The sequence below is a fragment of the Arachis hypogaea genome, chromosome 6 (assembly GCF_003086295.3).
Source record: "Arachis hypogaea cultivar Tifrunner chromosome 6, arahy.Tifrunner.gnm2.J5K5, whole genome shotgun sequence".
NCBI classification, from domain to species: domain Eukaryota; kingdom Viridiplantae; phylum Streptophyta; class Magnoliopsida; order Fabales; family Fabaceae; genus Arachis; species Arachis hypogaea.
The window spans coordinates 94,200,265-94,220,585 of NC_092041.1; the positions used below are offsets into that span (position 1 = coordinate 94,200,265).

The following is a 20,321-nucleotide window of genomic DNA, read 5'->3' on the forward strand; positions in this document are numbered from 1 at the left end:
ACAACTTGCCACTAATAAAATCATTGGATAATGAATAAGAATTAGAAGGATATGAATATAATTAAAATATTTAAAAATATTTTTGATTGATAATTAGTTTAATGATGCATTAAATATTGATTTTATATAATTATAATAAAGATATTTTTTTAAATGAGTATAATTATGTATTATTCATTAAAATAATAAAAAATATTTCTAATTAATAATTGATAAGTAGTTTAATAATAAATTAAATATTAATTTTATATAATTAAAATAAAGATATTTTCCTAAATTAGTATAATTATGCATTATTCATTAAATGCATTCATTTTAGAGGGAAAATGGGTTCACGAGAAAGTGACACCTCACTTTCATTAGTCGGAAAAAAACCCAGTTTCAGTGAAGACAACTCGATGAGGTATTTCATGGATGTGATGCATTGTAAATGATTGTGGCAAAAGACAATCGAACTGGAACATTAGACGATAAGAATAATTTAGAGTAACAACAAATAAAAAATTATTAAAAGAATAATATAATAGAATGAGTATATGAAAAATATTATAAAAAATTATAAATTGTACCTTAAAAGGATCAACTTCAATAAAAAACGAAGAATACATTCTTATTCTATGAAGTAGTAAAAAAGAAAAATACGAAATATAAAATTATGAATTGACTCTCAAATTTAGATTCATGTACCACAGGAAAACACTATATATAGACTTTAGTAAAACAAAAATAAATATGTAAATTACCTATTATTAAGGTAATTTTTTAATAATGCATTAAATATTGATTTGATACAATTATAATGAATATATGTTCCTAAATTAGTATAATTATATATTAATTTCATCATATCACGGGTAACAAAGATTTTTTATTATTAGTATTACTATTACTGATATTATTATTATCATTAAAATGAATAAAAGTATTTTTAATTGATAATTGATAAGTAGTTTAATCGTGCATTAAATTTTGATTTGATACAATTATAATGAAGATATGTTTCTAAATTACTATAATTATATATTATTCATTAAATATTAATTACAATATAATTATATTAAAGATATTTTTTATAAAATAATTTAAAAAAATTATTTGATATACGTGAATCGGGTAACAAAAATTTATTATTATTATTATTACTATTATTGATATTATTATTATCATTAAAATTATTAAAAGTATTTTTAATTGATAATTGATAAATAATTTAATAGTGTATTAAATATTGATTTGATATAATTATAATGAAGATATGTTGCTAAATTAGTATAAAATATATTATTCATTTAGTATTAATTATAATATAATTACAATAAAATAATTTAGAATAGAAAAAAAATTTTATTCGTTTTGGAGGGAAAACGGAGGCATGAGAGATTGACACGTCACCTTTAGTAGCTGAGGGAAAATCCAATTTTAGTATATTAAGTAGATAATTGATAATAATATATAAAAGAGATATAATGGGTGAAGAAATGAGAGAGATAAAGAAAGGATCAAAGAAATAGAAGAGTAGGAGTGAATTCTTTCATTTTGAAAGGAAATATTTAATTTTAATTACAATAAAGAAGTGACATGTAGTATATTTTAGTTGTAAAATTAGTAATATATAATAGAATGAGAAGGATGGATAAAAATATAGAAGGAGAGAGATGTAGAAAAGAAGATGGATTGGAGGAATAAAATTTATTAATTTTACAGAGAAATATTTCATCTTATGTTAATGAGAGAGTGTTATGTAATACATTTTGGTTATTAAATTAATAATATAATATAATTATATCTCAATTTTAATTTTAATTATAATTAAAATATTATGTTGTATATTTTAATTATTAAATTTATAATTAATCATTGATAATGATATATAAGAGAGATACATTGGGTGAAAGAATATGATAAAAGGAAATAAGGAATAGAAGAGAAGAGAATTTTTTAATTTTGAAGGAAAATATTTGATTTCAATTGTAATGAGTAAGTGATATGTGATATATGTTGGTTGTAAAATTAGTAATATATAATAGATATAATAGATACTACGTGACCAGTAAATATTATCATTTTTTGTAAGCAATAATATATACTCATATTTATTGGTATTTGTAAACAAAAAATATATAATTTGTACCTATATTTACCAAAATTTGCACACATAAATTAATATAATTTGCACTTATATTTTTTAGAATTTATACACATAAATTAATAAAATTTATTTATTGAAGACAATTTAATATTTGTGCTGGCCAAATAATAGTCAAAATTACTAAAAAACTGCTATCCTATAATTTTTTTGAAAATTAATTACTATAACTATCAGACGGACTAAAGAATAATGAATCTAAATACATTTGTAATGAGATAATAGTCAAAATAGTCTTTAAATCTTAACAGTTAATATCTTAATTAAAATGATCTATTAATTTTAAATTAATTAAAATAGTTATTCAATTTTAAATTATAAATAAAAATAACTTTACTATTTTTTTTTGAATAAGAGAGTTTAAAAACCCAAACAAATATTAAATCCATGTTAAATAGTTTGTTCGTAGATTATCTAAGTCTGTATAAAATGTCGAAGACCATAACAGAAAAATTGATTTCGTGCAGAAAAAAATTCTTGTGGAATAAGGAGAAAGACAGGAGTGGTATGTCGTTGGTTAAGTGGGATGTGGTTTAGACTCCAAAAAAGTTAGATGGGTTGGGAGTGGATGATACCGTGATTAGGAACACAACATTTCTATTCAAGTATGCTCTTATAATAATTTGAATCCTAATGTGATGTTATCAAATCAGACTTTACCTATTAGTAGAGGTTTATTGAAGGATATTTGTCAATTACAGTTCAAGAATCAAAATGTGTGACATAAGATGATTTATGGATTGTCTATGAAAGTAGGTGATGAAAGAAAGACACGTTTTTGGAAAGATGTTTGGCTATAAACTGGTTCATTAAAAGATAATTTTCCGAGGCTCTTCTCTATGTTTCAAACCAAAGAGGATCTATCATGGGAGATTGTGAATTTTGGGATGGGTTAGAGTGAATTTGAAACTTATAGTAGAAGCGAGACTTATACCAATCGGAGTTGGAATTAGTGGATCAATTGCATGATATTTTAAGGTCGGTAAAGCTACAAATGATAGAGGTAATAGAGTTGTGTGGAAGTTTGACAGGGAATGAGTTTTTTCTACTAACTCTTTTGTATAAGTACTGTAGTCAGAGACGCTTCAAGAGGACGTAACGAGTTATAGCTTCACCAAGAACTATATGAAAAGGCTTTGTTCTACCAAGAGTAGAGTTATTCATTTAGTTTGTTTTGATGGACAGAGTAAATACTAAAGAAAGATTGTATAGGATGGAAATCATTCATTAGGGTGATAACATATGTGTATTGGGTAAAAAAAATGTTGAATATAGTCACCACTTGTTTCTTAGTTGTGATTTTACTTGGTAAGTGGGTGTACATGGCTATCTGATTTTGGGAGGTTGTGGTCAGTTTCGGATCTTTATTAGGAAGGAGGAGTTTAAGAAGTGGCTTATATGTTTCTTTTTCATTATTTAGAATGTCTAGCTAGAAAGAAACAGATCTTTCATAACAAGAAAGCAGGTGTATAAAAAAATTTTCATAAATCAGTTGTCAGTTATAAAGCGTGGAATAGTGTGGATCCCTTTTGTTGTTGTTGGCAATGCCAATAATGACATTGAAAATAGCTTTTATTTTATGTTACATTGGATGTTATTTTTTGTGGCTTTGATTTTGTTTTCGTTCCACTTTATTATATTGAGTTTGTTTGTTCCAAAAAAAAAAATAGACTAAAAAGAGCCACTTGACCTTAGAAACTAGACCAATCTAATAATAACTCATTGCTAATATCAAAGAGAAGGGCATAATAAATATGAGGTCTAATGATACGAAAATAAAAGGATAAAGAAGACAAGAATTGAAATTGAATAGAAAAGATACATTGAAATTGAAATAAAAACAAAAAGGATAAGTTGAAATTGAGTACAAAGAGAATCACTCTACTTTCTACTCAATATCTTGATGCAACAAGAAAGGGACTCCTCAACCTAACTTGTCAACGCCATAATTTGGAAATTGAATCGAAAGGACTCTTCAACCTTCTACTCAATTTCCCGATGTAACAAGAGAGGGATTCCTCAACCTCAATTGTCCATACCATGGTTTCATCACGAAACCAAAAAGGGATTTTGAAACCTCTAAAAATTCTATGCTATGACTACAATAGCTAAGGAGGTATTTATAACCTCTTATTAGGTTAAACAAAGAAAAACCCTAAAGCCCATAATCATAAGGCCCAATCTAGTAATTAAATAAACAAAAATCAAAATACATTAAATTAAAATATTCTAAAAATGTAAACTAATATCTTTTAAATAATACTTGAACTCTTCATATCTCGAACATTTGAAGCACGTATCATTCTCATCCTCTTCAAAAAAGATTCGTCCTCGAATGTTGTAGGTGGAAAAAATAGTATATGAAAAGGACAATAATTACAAGGAAGATAATTTATTTCTTTTTCTTTTTTTATATATTTCTTTTTCTTTTTTTATATATTTTTTTTCTCCTTTTTTTCTCTTTTTTTTTTCTACACTTTATGCTTTTTTTAATTTTTTTAAACAATAATGAAACGCAAACGGAAAATAAGAACACAAGAACATAAAGAAAGACACGACATACATTGGACTCTTTTTTTTTTAATTGATAAAAGAAGAACAGATATAGATTAATAAGAATTAATCTAATATGCGCTCTGATACCAAATGATACGAAAATAAAAGGATAAAGAAGACAAGAATTGAAATTGAATAGAAAAGATACATTGAAATTGAAATAAAAACAAAAAGGATAAGTTGAAATTGAGTACAAAGAGAATCACTCTACTTTCTACTCAATATCTTGACGCAACAAGAAAGGGACTCCTCAACCTAACTTGTCAACGCCATAATTTGGAAATTGAATCGAAGGGACTCTTCAACCTTCTACTCAATTCCCCGATGTAACAAGAGAGGGACTCCTCAACCTCAATTGTCCACACCATGGTTTCATCACGAAACCAAAAAGGGGTTTTGAAACCTCTAAAAATTCTATGCTACGACTACAATAGCTAAGGAGGTATTTATAACCTCTTATTAGGTTAAAACAAAGAAAAACCCTAAAGCCCATAATCATAAGGCCCAATCTAGTAATTAAATAAACAAAAATCAAAATACATTAAATTAAAATATTTTAAAAATGTAAACTAATATCTTTTAAATAATACTTGAACTCTTCATATCTCGAACATTTGAAGCACGTATCATCTAAGGAAAGGTGTTATCCTTTCTTTGCCAAGTTATTAGCGACACCATTTGTTTTTCTTAAGGTGTGGACTCATTCAACTCTTTGGATATGTTCTGTTAGTAGGTCTATGTCTTTCAGTAGAGATTTGCAAGGTGAGTATATCTACATTCTTCTCTGATGAACTTAATGGCCATGCTTGAGTCCGATTCAACAATGACATGCGAAAACTCGTTGGCGACAACAATTTGGAGGAATTTTATAGTACCCCAGAGTCCAACTTGCATGATTGAACAACTTCTAAGTTACAAGAGAACACAAGAACAAACCTTCACATGTGGTTTCGGAAGACTCCACCACACTCCCGATATTTTCTTCACTGAAAAAAGAATTGTCTACATTGAGTTTTATATAATTCTTCGCCAGTGAATTCTATTTAATCAAGCTTGTTCATTAGGGGTTTCGTCTTGAGGAGGGTGGTCTTGTTCATCACACTAATAATCTCATTTGATATGGCTCTAATCATCTCAAAGGTCGCAAGTAGAAGAGTGAGTTTACCTTTAAAAATGAGTTTATTGCATAGGAACCAAAAAAATGAAATGATCACACCAAAGATGCACAACCAATTAGTTCTATTGGATAGGTTGGCAATGAGTCATTCTCTTTTATTTAGGGAGAAAAATTGTCAAATGATGCTTTGGAGATTGAAAAAATTATAAACTAAGTTAGTACCGGGACATTCTCAAAACATATGATCGATGGTTTCTGATGCGTGAGCATCTTATCTATCTTTTTCTAGTGAATTTGCATCTAAATTGTTGAGTTTAATTGAGAATTAATTATATTTTAGCCACTATGGATGCTATTTTGAGTTTTATGCAATTTTATTTATTTTAGGTAGCATTCGGATGGATTTGATGAAGTTTCTGCAGAAAAGAAGAAGAAACCAAAGAAATGCCCAGCAAAGACCGATGCGGACGCATGGCTCACGCGACCGCGCGGAATGGAAAAATTGCAATGACGCGATCGCGTGCCTGACGCGAACGCGTGAACTGGAATATGCACAACTGACGCGAGCGCGTGGACGACGCGGACGCGTCACATGCGTGATATGCAAAATTACAAATGACGCTGGTTACGAATTTTGGGCTGTTTTAACCCACTTTCTAGCCCAGAAAACACAGATTAGAAGCTGTAGAATGGACAAAGCAAGTGGTCCCCAACCATCAACTGAAAATCTGTTAATTAATTCGAATTTAAATTCAAATCTTATCTTTTAGGAAAAGATATTATTTTTAATTTTTGATTTTAAAACCTATTAGGATTAGTAATAAATAGAAACTCGGTACATTTAGACAGGACGATTTTTTTTACCAATTTGTTACGAGAACCCTTAATTTTCTTCTCTGAACCATGAGCAACTAATCCTCCATTGTTAAGGTTAGGAGCTCTGTCTATTTGTAATGGATTAATTCATTTGATCTTTCTAATTTATTCCATGCTTTGATTTATATTTCAATAATTGTTTTCACTCTTTATTTTATGAATATGGGTGGAACGGAAGTATGACCCATGTTTTAATTGAGTTCTTGTAAAACTTGGAAAAGCTCTTTACTTGAACAACAACTTGAAAACATATTATCCTAAATTTTAATTATTTGGATTTAATGGGATACGTGACATATAATCCCCTTATTTTTGGGTAATTAGAATTTTTGTGGCATATAAACTGAAAATTGATTTTTACCCTCTAATTGGAATTAACTGACCAAGGAATTGGCAGTTAATGAATTTTAGAGGAGACTAGGAAGGTCTAAGGAATTAGGGCCTAGTCACATATAGTTTGCCATGAAATTATATCTTGCATGATTAAATTAGTTAGTAATAAAAAATTTAATTCGAAAAAATAGATAACTCTGAAACCTTAACTATCTTCTCGTTATATTATTCCCAACTTATTTATTTGTCTGTGTTTAATGCTCTTTGAATACCAAAACATTCTTTTCTGCTTGCCTAACTAATCTTATCAAATACTATTGTTGCTTAATCCATCAATTCTCGTGGGATCGACCCTTACTCACGTAAGGTATTACTTGGTACGACCCGGTGCACTTGCCAGTTAGTAAGTGTGGGTTATAAATTCTACACCAAGTTTTTGACGCCGTTACCGGAAATTGACTGTGTTTAACAACTATTTAGTTGTTTGATTGTTTAAATTAGGCGTATTAATTTTAATTTTAACTAAAAATTATTTTATTATTTTTCAAAAAAAAATTTTAAAATCTCCGTGTCTTTCGTTAGCACCCGTACCCCCCATTTTAATTTTTTTCATTTAACGTTTGAATTTTGTTTTTAAAACCTGCGTCCATTTTTTTATTTTTCTTTTTATTTTTATTTTCTTTTACTTTCATTCTGCTTCTTTCCGTTGTTTTTTTTAAAATTTTATTAGTTTTATTTTATTTCTATTTTTAACCTTCAAAAAAAAATTAAAAATTAAAAATTTTTTTAAATAAATAGCACCAATATTTTTTTTCTGAAAATTAAGTTTGGTGTTGACTATTTATTATTTTTCTTCCATTTATTTTATTCAATATTTTTTACTCTTTACACAGGTTACCTCACTAGGAATTCTCTGCACTCTGACGTAGAGATTCCCATTCTTTCTTGTTTTCTGATTGTTTATGCGCAGGAACAGAGACAAAGAACATCTCTTAGACTTTGATCCTGAACTTGAAAGGACTTTCAGGCGGCGTTTACAACAAGCAAGACTTTACAAGGCTATAGAATCCACTATGGATCTCAATAATAATGCTAATGTCAATATGGCAAATCTGAATGGGGATAATCAACAAAGGAGAGTGCTTGGCTCTTATTCTACCCCTACTGCGGATCTTTATGGAAAAAGCATTGTGGTGCCCCTATTGCTGCGAACAACTTTGAGTTGAAGCCTCAACTGGTCACCCTGGTGCAACAAAACTGTCAGTATCATGGCCTTCCCCACGAAGACCCAAATCAGTTTATTTCTAGTTTTCTGCAAATTTGTGACATCGTGAAAACAAATGGAGTAAACCCAGAGGTGTACAAACTCATGCTCTTCCCGTTTGCTCTGAGGGATGGAGCAAAACTATGGCTAGATTCTCAACCAAAGGACAGTTTGGATACTTGGAACAAGGTGGTTACTAAGTTTCTCACAAAATTTTTCCCACCAAAGAAGCTGACTAAGCTTAGGATGGAGGTTCAGACCTTCAGACAGAAGGATTGTGAGACTCTCTATGAAGCTTGGGAGAGATACAAGCTACTGACTAGGCAATGCCCTCCAGACATGTTCTCCAAATGGACACAAATAGACATATTTTATGAAGGCTTGGGTGAAATGTCCAAAATGTGCTTAGATAATTCTGCAGGAGGTTCATTGCACAAGAAGAAGACACCGGAGGAGACTATTGAGCTTATTGAATTAGTTGCTAGCAACCAATATTTATACTCCTCTAACAGGAATCCTGTGAACTCTGAGGCTCCTCAGAAGAAGGGTGTCATGGAAGTGGAAACTCTTAATGCCCTTCTTGCTCAGAACAAGCTAATGTCTCAGCAAATAAATCTACTTACTCAACAGATAGGTGGCATGCAAGTCTCAGCTATCAACACCCAAAATCCCCCACAAGAAGTCTCCTATGACATGGCAGGTAATTTTGTACAAAATGATAATTATGATTATGCTCAACCTTCTTTTGAACAGGTGAATTACATGGGGAGTGGTCCTAGGAATCCCAACAATGATCCATATTCTAAGACATACAACCAGGGATGGAGGAATTACCCAAATTTTGGATGGAGGGATCAACCTCAGAGACCTCAAAACTTCAACAATAATTCTCAGGGCGGTTTCCAACAGAACAATGATCTGGAAGCAATATTTACAGGTTTTAGACAGGAAACCAGAGCATCCATCAAGAACCTGGAGATTCAAATGGGTCAAATAGCCACTAGAGTTAATGAAATTGATCAGAGGACCACTAATAGCCTTTCTAGTAACACAATTCCAAATCCAAGAGAGGAATGTAAGGCTATCTCCGTGATAAGTGGACAAGTGGCAAGTACGGAAGCACAAGTTATGCAGGAAACCAGAGCCTCCATTAGAAATTTAGAGGTGCTAGTGGGTCAACTGAGCAAGCAAATACTTGAGAGGTCTGCAAGTACATTTCAAGGTGATACAGTGATGAACCCAGGAGAAGATTGCAAGGCTATTCAATTAAGAAGTGGTAAAGTAGCTGGTTCTGAGACCAAGGTCAATGAAGAGCTAGTTGAAAAGGAAGTTCCAGAGGAGAAGAAGGAAGAAGTTGAGCACGCCCCTCCAAAGCGTGCAGACAACCCATTCCCAGACTCTCTTGACACTTATCCTACACTGCTAAAGGCTCCTGAGTACAAGCCTAAGATGCCATATCCTCAGAGACTTCAAAAGGAGACCAAGGACAAGCAATTCTCAAAGTTCTTGGAAATCTTCAGAAAGTTACAAATCAATATTCCTTTTGCTGAGGTTTTGGAGCAAATGCCTATCTATGCCAAATTCATGAGGGAGCTGTTGACAAAGAAAAAGCGTTTAAAGGGAGATGAGACAGTAGTCATGACTAAAGAATGTAGTGCTGTCATTCAGAATAACTTGCCAAGGAAGATGCCAGATCCAGGGAGCTTTCAAATTCCATGCACCATTGGGAGCACAACCTTTGAGAAAGCCCTATGTGATCTGGGGGCAAGCATAAATCTAATGCCCCTATCTGTGATGAAGAAACTGCAAATACAAGAGGCACAACCCACAAAGATAGCATTGCAGATGGCAGATAAATCTATGAAGCCTGCATATGGATTAGTGGAGAATATCTTAATCAAAGTGGGTAAATTCTTCCTCCCAGCAGACTTTGTGATTCTTGATACAGGAGAAGATGAGAATGCCTCTATAATTCTAGGAAGACCATTTCTAGCCACTGAAAGAGCTCTGATTGATGTAGAAGTGGGTGAATTAGTGCTTAGAGTGCATAATGAGCAACTGGTCTTTCATGTCTTCAAAGATATACATCCAACAGGTGAAGAAGAGAGGTGCATGCAGGCTGAGCTTATTGATCCAAACCTTCAAAAACTGTCTGATGATACACAGCTGAATCTACAGCTCAAACCTCCCTTGATAACAGTCAATAAAATTCTTCCTGACATCAAACCTAAGTTTGGTGTTGGGAATGCATCATCTACCAAGGAAGAGGTTCCCAAAAAGAAGAAAGTACCAAGAGGATGGAGAAACAAAAAGATCCCCACTGAAGGTTTCTCCCCAGGAATGAAGGTAGTATTGACCAGCAATCCAGCATGGATTTATACAGTAATTAGAATCCTCTCTCTGGAGCATATTGAGCTACGTTATGGAGACACAGGAAAGAAGTTCAAAGTAAGGGGTGAAGAGCTGAGCCCCTATGATCCTCCTCCTTAGAGGAGCTGACCGTCAAGTTAGTGACGATAAAGAAGCGCTTGTCGGGAGGCAACCCGATAATTTTGTATCCTTCACTATTTTTCGTAGTAATTTCTCTTAGTTATTTTATTTTTATTGAGTTCTTACTAATTTTCTAATCATGCAGCTATGTTCTCCCAGGAACCGAACACCTCAAGCTATATTTCAAAAAAAAAAATGCACACACGACGCGAAAGCGTCGTTGATGCGTTCGCGTCAGATGGATGTGTGTGAAAAATAAATTTGACAGAGAGTTGCGCGGGAGTGGCGCGAGAATGGAGCCTTTTGCACAAAGAAGCCCACGCGATTGCGTGCCCCACGCGTTCGCGTCGCTTGTGATTTTTCACCATCCACGCGGCCGCGTCACTGACGCGGACGCGTGACCTGCGAAATCGACGTAAAAGAGTGTTTGGGCAGAGAGTTGTGCTGGCTTGGGGCAAGAGTTGTGTTAAACGCACGGAATTGGTCACGCGGACGCGTGACCGATGCGATCGCGTCGATTGCAAAAACGGCCATCCACGCGTTAGCGTGAACGATGCGATCGCGTCGTATGAAAATAGGCATCCCAAGCCATGCGAACAGAAAGTCGCGCGGGCACGCTGCTGGCTTCGCACGAATAGCATAAAATCCAGGGCACGCGATCGCGTGCCTGATGCTTCCGCGTCGTTTTGGAAAGTTCTTCTTTGCTTGAGGACAAGCAAACCTTTAAGTTTGGTGTTGACGCTGCGGTTATTGGTTTTCTGGCACAAAAGGGCGGCGAATCATCTTCACGAAGGAGCACAACCTGAAGAATAAAGCGACCGCTAGGATAACTAAGGTGGTCGAGTTCCTTTCGTTTTTATTCCTCCTTTCTTTTTCTATGTTATGTTCCGGTTTTCTGCTATTTTACTTTGTCTGTTGCATGATCTTTTATTAGTTAGAATCCTAGGATTTTTTTTAAATTTCTTTAATGCTGAAAAGATATTTCATGTACCACTCACTGAACTTGAATCTAAAAAGAAAAGAAAAAAAAGTGATGTATTGCATGAGAAATTGAGTTTAATTCTAAGAATAGTCTTATTTACTTAAATGTGGTGGTATTTTCTGTGATTTTTAAATGCATGATATGAACAGTGCATATTTGAATTTGAATCAAGGGATGTTGATGTATAAGGAATAGGAATTTAGAGAATTATTATGACTTCTCTGAAATAAACAAAAATTTAATCCTTGAAGCAAAAGAAACAGCGAAAAAAAATAAAAAAATAAAAACAAGGTCCAAGGCTCTGAGCATCAATGACTAGGGAGGTCAGACATGATTAAAAGCTCAAAGAGTTGTTTCCCTAGTCATATGCTTGTGGTGTGATTGTGTCAAGTAATCCTTGAGACAGAACACCTAGAGTTGAGATCAATTACATTTAACAGAGTATGCCAAAGGTTTTGAGCACCACTGTCTGGGAGTAATGAAAAGAAAAACTAGAACTCAAAGAGAGTTCCCCAGTTAAGTGCTTGTGGTGTTTCTGTGTCAAGTAAAGTTTGAGACAAAACATTTAAAGTCACGGCTAGGCTCAAGGTGCAAAGCACCAAAGAAAAATAAATTAAAGTAAATGTTACTATGTTCAAGGATTAAACTGAAATGTAAAGATCAGAGAATTCATAATTTATCCGGATTCTAATTCCGAATAACAATAACATTCTTGATTCAAAGGAGAGTGAGATGCCAAACCTATTCAGGATTACATTTATAAATCCCACTATAAAAAGAGACATGAGCTTAATCGAACTCTCATTCTCATGCAAATTCACATCCTAAACCTATATTAGTTTTGGTTGCTTGAGGACAAGCAACAGTTTAAGTTTGGTGTTGTGATGCGTGAGCATCTTATCTATCTTTTCCTAGTGAAGTTGCATCTAAATTGTTGTGTTTAATTGAGAATTAATTATATTTTAGCCACTATGGATGCTATTTTGAGTTTTGTGCAATTTTATTTATTTTATGTAGCATTTGGATGGATTTGATGAAGTTTCTGTAGAAAAGAAGAAGAAACCAAAGAGATGCCTAGCGAAGACCGACGCAGACGCATGGCTCACGCGACTGCGCGGAATGGAGAAATTGCAATGACGCGATCGCGTGCCTGACGCGAACGCATGAACTGGAATATGCACAAATGATGCGAGCGCGTCACATGCGCGATCTGCAAAATTACAAATGACGCTGGTTACGAATTTTGGGCTGTTTTGACCTACTTTCCAGCCCAGAAAACACAGATTAGAAGCTACAGAATGGACAAAGCAAGTGGTCCCCAACCATCAACTGAAATTTGTTAATTAATTCGAATTTAAATTCAAATCTTATCTTTTAGGAAAATATATTATTTTTAATTTTTTATTTTAAAACCTATTAGGATTAGTAATAAATAGAAACTCGGTACATTTAGACAGGACGATTTTTTTTACCAATTTGTTACGAGAACCCTTAATTTTCTTCTCTGAACCATGAGCAACTAATCCTCCATTCTTAAGGTTAGGAGCTCTGTCTATTTGTAATGGATTAATTCATTTGATCTTTCTAATTTATTCCATGCTTTGATTTATATTTCAATAATTGTTTTCGCTCTTTATTTTATGAATATGGGTGGAACAGAAGTATGACCCATGTTCTAATTGAGTTCTTGTAAAACTTGAAAAACCTCTTTACTTGAACAACAACTTGAAAACATATTATCCTAAATTTTAATTATTTGGATTTAATGGGATACGTGACATATAATCCCCTTATTTTTGGGTAATTAGAATTTTTGTGGCATATAAACTGAAAATTGATTTTTACCCTCTAATTGGAATTAATTGACCAAGGAATTGGCAGTTAATGAATTTTAGAGGAGACTAGGAAGGTCTAAGGAATTAGGGCCTAGTCACATATAGTTTGCCATGAAATTATATCTTGCATGATTAAATTAGTTAGTAATAAAAAATTTAATTCGGAAAAATAGATAACTCTGAAACCTTAACTATCTTCTCGTTATATTATTCCCAACTTATTTATTTGTCTGTGTTTAATGCTCTTTGAATACCAAAACACTCTTTTCTGCTTGCCTAACTAATCTTATCAAATACTATTGTTGCTTAATCCATCAATCCTCGTGGGATCGACCCTTACTCACATAAGGTATTACTTGGTACGACCCGGTGCACTTGCCGGTTCGTAAGTGTGGGTTATAAATTCTACACCAGTTTTCTCAACTGTTTGACATCTAGGACAATTTACAGTGATAGAAAAATGTCTTGTTTTCTTCGTTCATTATTTTTTTAGTAGAGAATTATGAACTATTAACCAAATAAAAGAACAAATTCTTTATGTACCTATCCAATTTTACACTAGTTTGAAGACGTTATATGAAGGTGTTGATTCCTTTACAATAGACTAGTAGGCAGACTTTAAAGAAAAGAAACTATCAGAAAAACGACCCCTGCCAATGTAATCTTCACCTTTCCATGGAGATAGGGTTTGTCATAACTGATATTATTTGAATGGAGTTCTCTGGCAGTCACTCATTTAGTTTCCTCGTATCACATGTTCCTGAAACCAAGAAAAAGTTAGTTAGATTTAAGCATGTTTTCCAGAAGGATATTACCTTATTTGCATGATCTCTAATTTTTCAATGCTTGGCATCTAAATATACTTGCAAAATCTTATATGAAATTAGTTTCTAATGCGCCGTATCACGTTGTTTTCAACATCATCTTAGCTGAGTAATACCCTTCCATAAATTAGTCATTTTTATTTCTTAAGACTCTTGGAAGAATGTCATCACTGTGTTTATACTTTGATCTAAGAATTCTAGCCCATAAGGAATCCTTCTTTTCTACCAGACCTATTCCCTTTCCAACATAAAGGTATGCTTAAGATTTTTTGTATGTCGAATGCCTAAACCTCTTAACTCTTTCGGTTTGAAACTTTTCTTCTAACTCACTAAGTGAACTTTCTTTGATTGTTAGAAATCTCTCTAGAGAAAATACAAGCATTTATGATCAATCAATTTACTAGTTGTATTTGATAAAATAGCAGCTTGAATTGTAAAACTAGAAAAAGAAGAGAGAACAGATTTTACCAGGCTTGTGCTTCCTGCAACGGAGAGAGAATATGCTTTCCAATTGTTAAGTCTGGAATTCAACTTTTCAATGATGTCACTATAGGTATTCTTTGATACTTATGATTGGAGGAGAGGAACTTCCAAATACTTTCAAAGATCACCAATTCTTAAAAATTTGAGAGTGTCGCTAATTTCACTTTTAATATTATTGTCCACATTCCTTAAAATGAAAATGTGAATTTTTCTCATTGCTCACTTTCTTACTAGAACTAGAATAAAAGGCTTCTAAAATTTTATTAATAATATTGGCCTGTTCTATACTATCCTCTACAAAGAGGATGAGATCATCTGTAAAACACAAGTGGGAGAGCTTGAGGTTGTTCTTTTTAAGACAAATGAGCTTTCAGAATATGAGTTTCACTATTGAATTGATGAGTTGAGAAAGTATCTCCGTACAAAGGATGAAGATATAAGGAGAAATGGGGTCCTCTTGTTGAATACCCTTTGAGGGAGAAATTCGTCCAAGGCTTCTTCATTCCAAAGAATTCTCATCTTGGTAGTGGATATACAACAACAAACTAGATCAATGATGTTTAGAGAAGATCGATATCAGAAAAAGTGTCTCGTATGAAAGACCATTTTAACCAGTCATAAACTTTCTCTAAGTCAATTTTTATCGCTATTCATCCTTTGACACCTTTTTTATTTTTCATAGAATGGATCACTTCTTGGGTAATAGCAATGTTGTCGAAGATTTTCCTTCCGAAAATGAAACTACACTAAGTAGGATCCACAAGTTTATCCATCACTTTTCTTAGCCTATTAGCAAGAATCTTAGTAACTACTTTATATGATATGTTACATAAGTTAATGGGTCGCATCTGCTTTAGATTAGTAACAATCTCAACTTTATGAATAAAAGTGATCAGAGTCTAATTAATTTCTTCAACATCGTGTGGGTTAGAAAGATATTCTAAACCAATATACATAAATAAGGGCTTACTATATCCTATTATTTCTGATAAAAAATAACTTGGATATTGTCTTTATCCAACGCTTTCAAACTACCCGTATGAAAAATGGAGTCTTTTATCTCCTAAGTAGTAATCGTATAGCTAAACAATGTGAGATTACTAGCACTTAAAAGAGAAAAATTTTTTGTTGAGAATAAAAAGGGAATTAGGAAGGTCATCTTGGTGTAGCTTGGAGTAGATGGTGGTAGCCATGCTTTCTATGCTAAAAGAGTCTAACACCTAGTTATTATTATCATCCATGAAAATTCAATTTTATTCTTATACCTTCTCATTATAGTAATACCATGGAAGTATTTAGTATTCTTATCACTAAATTCTATCCAATTACATTTGGATTTTCGAAACCAAAATAACTTTTATTGGGGGGAGGATTTCTTCGTACTATTTTCAAAGTTTGGTTTGAAGGTCTTCGAGAAAGAGATTACTGTTTAGATTAAGACTTGTAACAATGCTATCAAATCTTCTATGAATTTTGTTTTTCCTGAAAAAGATATTATCAAAGATAGAATAAATTTCAGATATTCAAAGCATTTTGAAAATCGGATATGCAGTTAGACCAAGAGTTTCGCTAATTTTAATTATCTCTAACAACATTACCAAAATTCGGGTGAGTTAACCAAGTTGTTGTAAAACGAAAGAGTCACATTCTTCTATTAGGCAAACTAGAGGAAGAGAGCCCTACAGAAGGAGACGACTGTGATCAGACTTCATCATAGAGAGGTTTTTAATCATAGCTTCAGAATATACAATTTACCAGTCTAGATTGCAAAGGTCATGATCAAATCTCTCAACTAAATTACCCTTCTTCCATGTGAATGGCCACCCAATGTAATCCAAATCCAGCAATCCACAGTCAGACACACAAGATTAAAAATCAACACAAATACCGCTGTTATGGTTGGTATTACCTCCTTTCCTCTCATGATCATGTAAGATAAGTTGAAATTTTCTGTAATGCACCGGGGGATACTAACACTCTAACTTATAGATCTCAAATCGTTCCAAAGATCCTTCTAAATGCTCTTGCGGACTGCCATACACTACAGTGAAGAGCTATAGAGCAGAGTTATTCTCCACAATCCTTATATACACAAATTGAACATGGTAACCTTGTCTAAGTATCTTTTTGGTAATGTTATATGATGTAATCATTTTTTAGACTTTTTCTTTTCTTCACCCAACTTGTATGGTCTCTTCATGAGTGAAATTCTCATGCACCTCCAAACCATGTGGTTCCTTATTTGTTTCATCTTCAAGAACATTAAAGAGAGATCCCTCATCAATGCTAAGATCTCTCCCTTTATTGAACCCTTTCTTATTTAACCGTATTTCTCTCACCAAATTTTCATCTTTATTTCCTGAGATATACTTTTTAGATTTCTTCTTTATAAGTTGTTTAACCATCATCCAAAGCCCAAAATTTAGGTGATCTTGATTATTAACTTGAAGCATAATCAAATTAGAATCTCCTTGATTGGTGCTATCATCATCAGTGACACGTGTGTGATTAGCTTCTTTCCTTTCCAATTTGATGGTGTCGAAAATCACCTATTGTTCAATGTTCTGACTTATACCATCATTACATTGCTCGACTCTATGGCCATATTTTCCGCGATTAAAGCACATCAGATACAAACCTTCATACTCAATATTTAGAGAGCTCCTTTGTAACGTCCTGAATTTTTTTTAAAAAAATCTTTTACATTTGATTTCTTTGATTACTATCCAACCCTCCAATTTTATCAAAATTCCTATACTACCCTTATTTCTTTTACCAAACCCTAACCCTAATTAACACCTAATTATTTCTTTACCCCAAAGAAATCCTAGCCCCCTTTCTTTTTCAGCAACACACACACCTAACAGCAGCAGCTGGGAATGAAAGAAAAAAAAGAAGGAAGGAAGAGGGGAAGAAGGAAAGGGTGAGAGCAGAGGTGAAGGGAAAAGAGAAGAGAGGGAGATCTGAGAGAGTGATATCCGAGAGAGAGAGAGAGAGAAAGGAGAAGATGCAGCGGCGCTGGTGGGCCTCGTCGCCGCCGTCACCGCACTTGCCAAGTTGCCGTCGCTGCCTTGCTGCTGCTTCGCCGTCACCACGCTCTGCCGCGTCACCGCCAAACTCGCCAAGCCGCCGTTGCACACCAGAGGAAAGAGAAATCGAGCAGAGAGAGAGAGAGAGAGAGAGCAGTGACGCTACCGTCGCTGTTGGGGCTGTCGCAGTGGTTGCCGTCGTCACTGAAGGAGCTCGTCGCTGAGCTGCTGGGTCGCCGCCGGAGGAGAACTCGTCGAAAAGCTGTTGTCCTATCTGGCCGTGCTCTATCCTCCATTCTTCCTCCACTGGTTCCGCCATTATCCTTGCCCTTTGAAAACGTTGTAGGAAGGGTTTCACACCTCTGTCAGTTCTGTTTCACCACCGTTCTAGCCTGGTTAGTGGTTGTTCTGTTTTGTTTCCATTTCTGCTACTGTTTTATCACAGTTGTTGATGTTGTCGTCGTTGCTCTGCTTTTAGTTGTTCATCACTTTTGTACTGTTGTGCCTTTGTTCGCTGTTTTGCTTGCCTATTGGAGCTGCTGCTGCCTCCGTCCAAATTTTTCGCTCTTCCGTACCCTTTAGTTTGGTACCCCGGGTTTGGTATCTTCAGTCCTTTGAGACTAAGTTGTGAGTAGGCTTTACATTTATAATTATTTGGCTTTACATCTATAATTATTTTGATATAAGCTGCTTGAAATTATGACTATACTTACAAGTTATTAACAAAGGATTTGAACTTGATTTTAATAATGGATTTATTAGAACTAAATATTATTTTTGTGAAATTCGAATTTTTAATCTGCACATGAGACTATATACATGTTTGATGAAGTTTTGTATTATTTTAAAATATTTAATTTTATTGAATATGTGCTTTTGAAACATTAAAGTATTGTGAATACTCACTCATATACTATGAATTTGTAAAATATATTTGACATTTCATATGATTGAAAAGAATTTTTGATAAGAAAGTATTATTTGATTTGATTTGATATTATATATATTTGAAAGATCAAAGATTAGTAGTATTTAAAATTATACGTTTTGAATTGGTTTGGGAGGCTCGTATTAAAAAACCGTAGTTAACGACGGTTATGACGGTAACCTAGATGATCTGGCTCAGACCTCAGCTAGCAGGGGCGTTGCTAGCCTAACGTGTAGGCCACACGTTGGATCTGTTATTCCATACGGACACACTAGAGGAAATGGCTACCCTTAGAGGTGGAGCTGCCCCAAGTGTGGACTATTTGATTTGATTTCTGTATGAGAACTCCCTTATTAATTCACTTATTCATATAAATTATTATTTTCTAACTAAAATTATTTTCATAATAATGTTTAGATGGTCTCATGTGAATTATAGATGTACTGTATAGTCACTGAGTTGCAAAACTCACCCTTTTTTAAAAAATATTTTTCAGGAATAAGTATTTGATTATGTGAGCCTTTCTATTCAAGAGTAATGATCTGCAATGGATTCTATTCCTTGTTGAGTTCTTAGACGTCATCTGCTCCATATATCACAGGCAGAATACATCTATATTTATTTATTTTATTTTTGTTAAATTATGTAATTATTCATTCTAGAAAGTGTAAATTTATCAAAAATTATTTGTAATCTTTTTATTTATCTTATATCCGAATCTGTTAAGCTTGCTAGGGAACTCTTTTTCCTGAGCGCCAGTGATGGCTCATTTTGGGTTGTGACATCCTTAGAACTTTGATTCTTGGCACCAGTTTCTTAAACAAGTTTATTCCTATACAAATTCTTGTGAATCTTTTCCGAGAATGTATAAAGGTGGTGCGGTCAATTTTCAGCATAGTGCCAATTGTTGATCCAACCTTCCATAAGAAACAATGACTTTATAATTCAATGGGGAGATTAGGACCATGGATCTAAGTAGCGATCTTTATTATGACACTTTCAAATGACAGAAAAAAGGCATCCATCTCTGAATGATCAAATAATGACCCACTATCTTCTAAGGACCACTTGAAAAATGAACTAGAAAATAGTCACAATTTATATCAATAACACTAATATTAACTTTTTGACCTAATCACAATTGAGTCATTGTTCAATAAATCTCAAGTTCACTCTCTTTTCCAGAACTTTGAAGATCAACATTGCGTGCCAAGATTTGTACCATTCATCAAATTCGTCCTTCGACACCAGAATAATCTGGCATGGATCAAAGGACTCGTCAGACTTGGATAGCTCCACATTATCTTTGTATCACCTATCTTCAAAATTAAGCTCATCAAAATTGATGATCTACTCTAGTATAATATTTTCCTCCATCATAGGCCCTGGTGAAAAAAGCAACGAGTCTTTATATGACTTGTTAGGCATTTTGGGAAAATTTGACTTTTTCTCTCCCAA

At 33.5% G+C, this 20,321-nt stretch overlaps 1 long non-coding RNA gene across 1 annotated transcript; it reads left to right on the top strand.

The window, feature by feature from the left end:
- Nucleotides 1-17,134: 17,134 nt before the first annotated feature.
- On the top strand, nucleotides 17,135-19,602 carry LOC140173489 (uncharacterized). Its single transcript, XR_011862506.1, has 3 exons — nucleotides 17,135-18,330; nucleotides 18,414-18,562; nucleotides 19,360-19,602. It is a non-coding gene; the product is annotated as an uncharacterized lncRNA (long non-coding RNA).
- The last annotated feature ends 719 nt before the right edge of the window (nucleotides 19,603-20,321 follow it).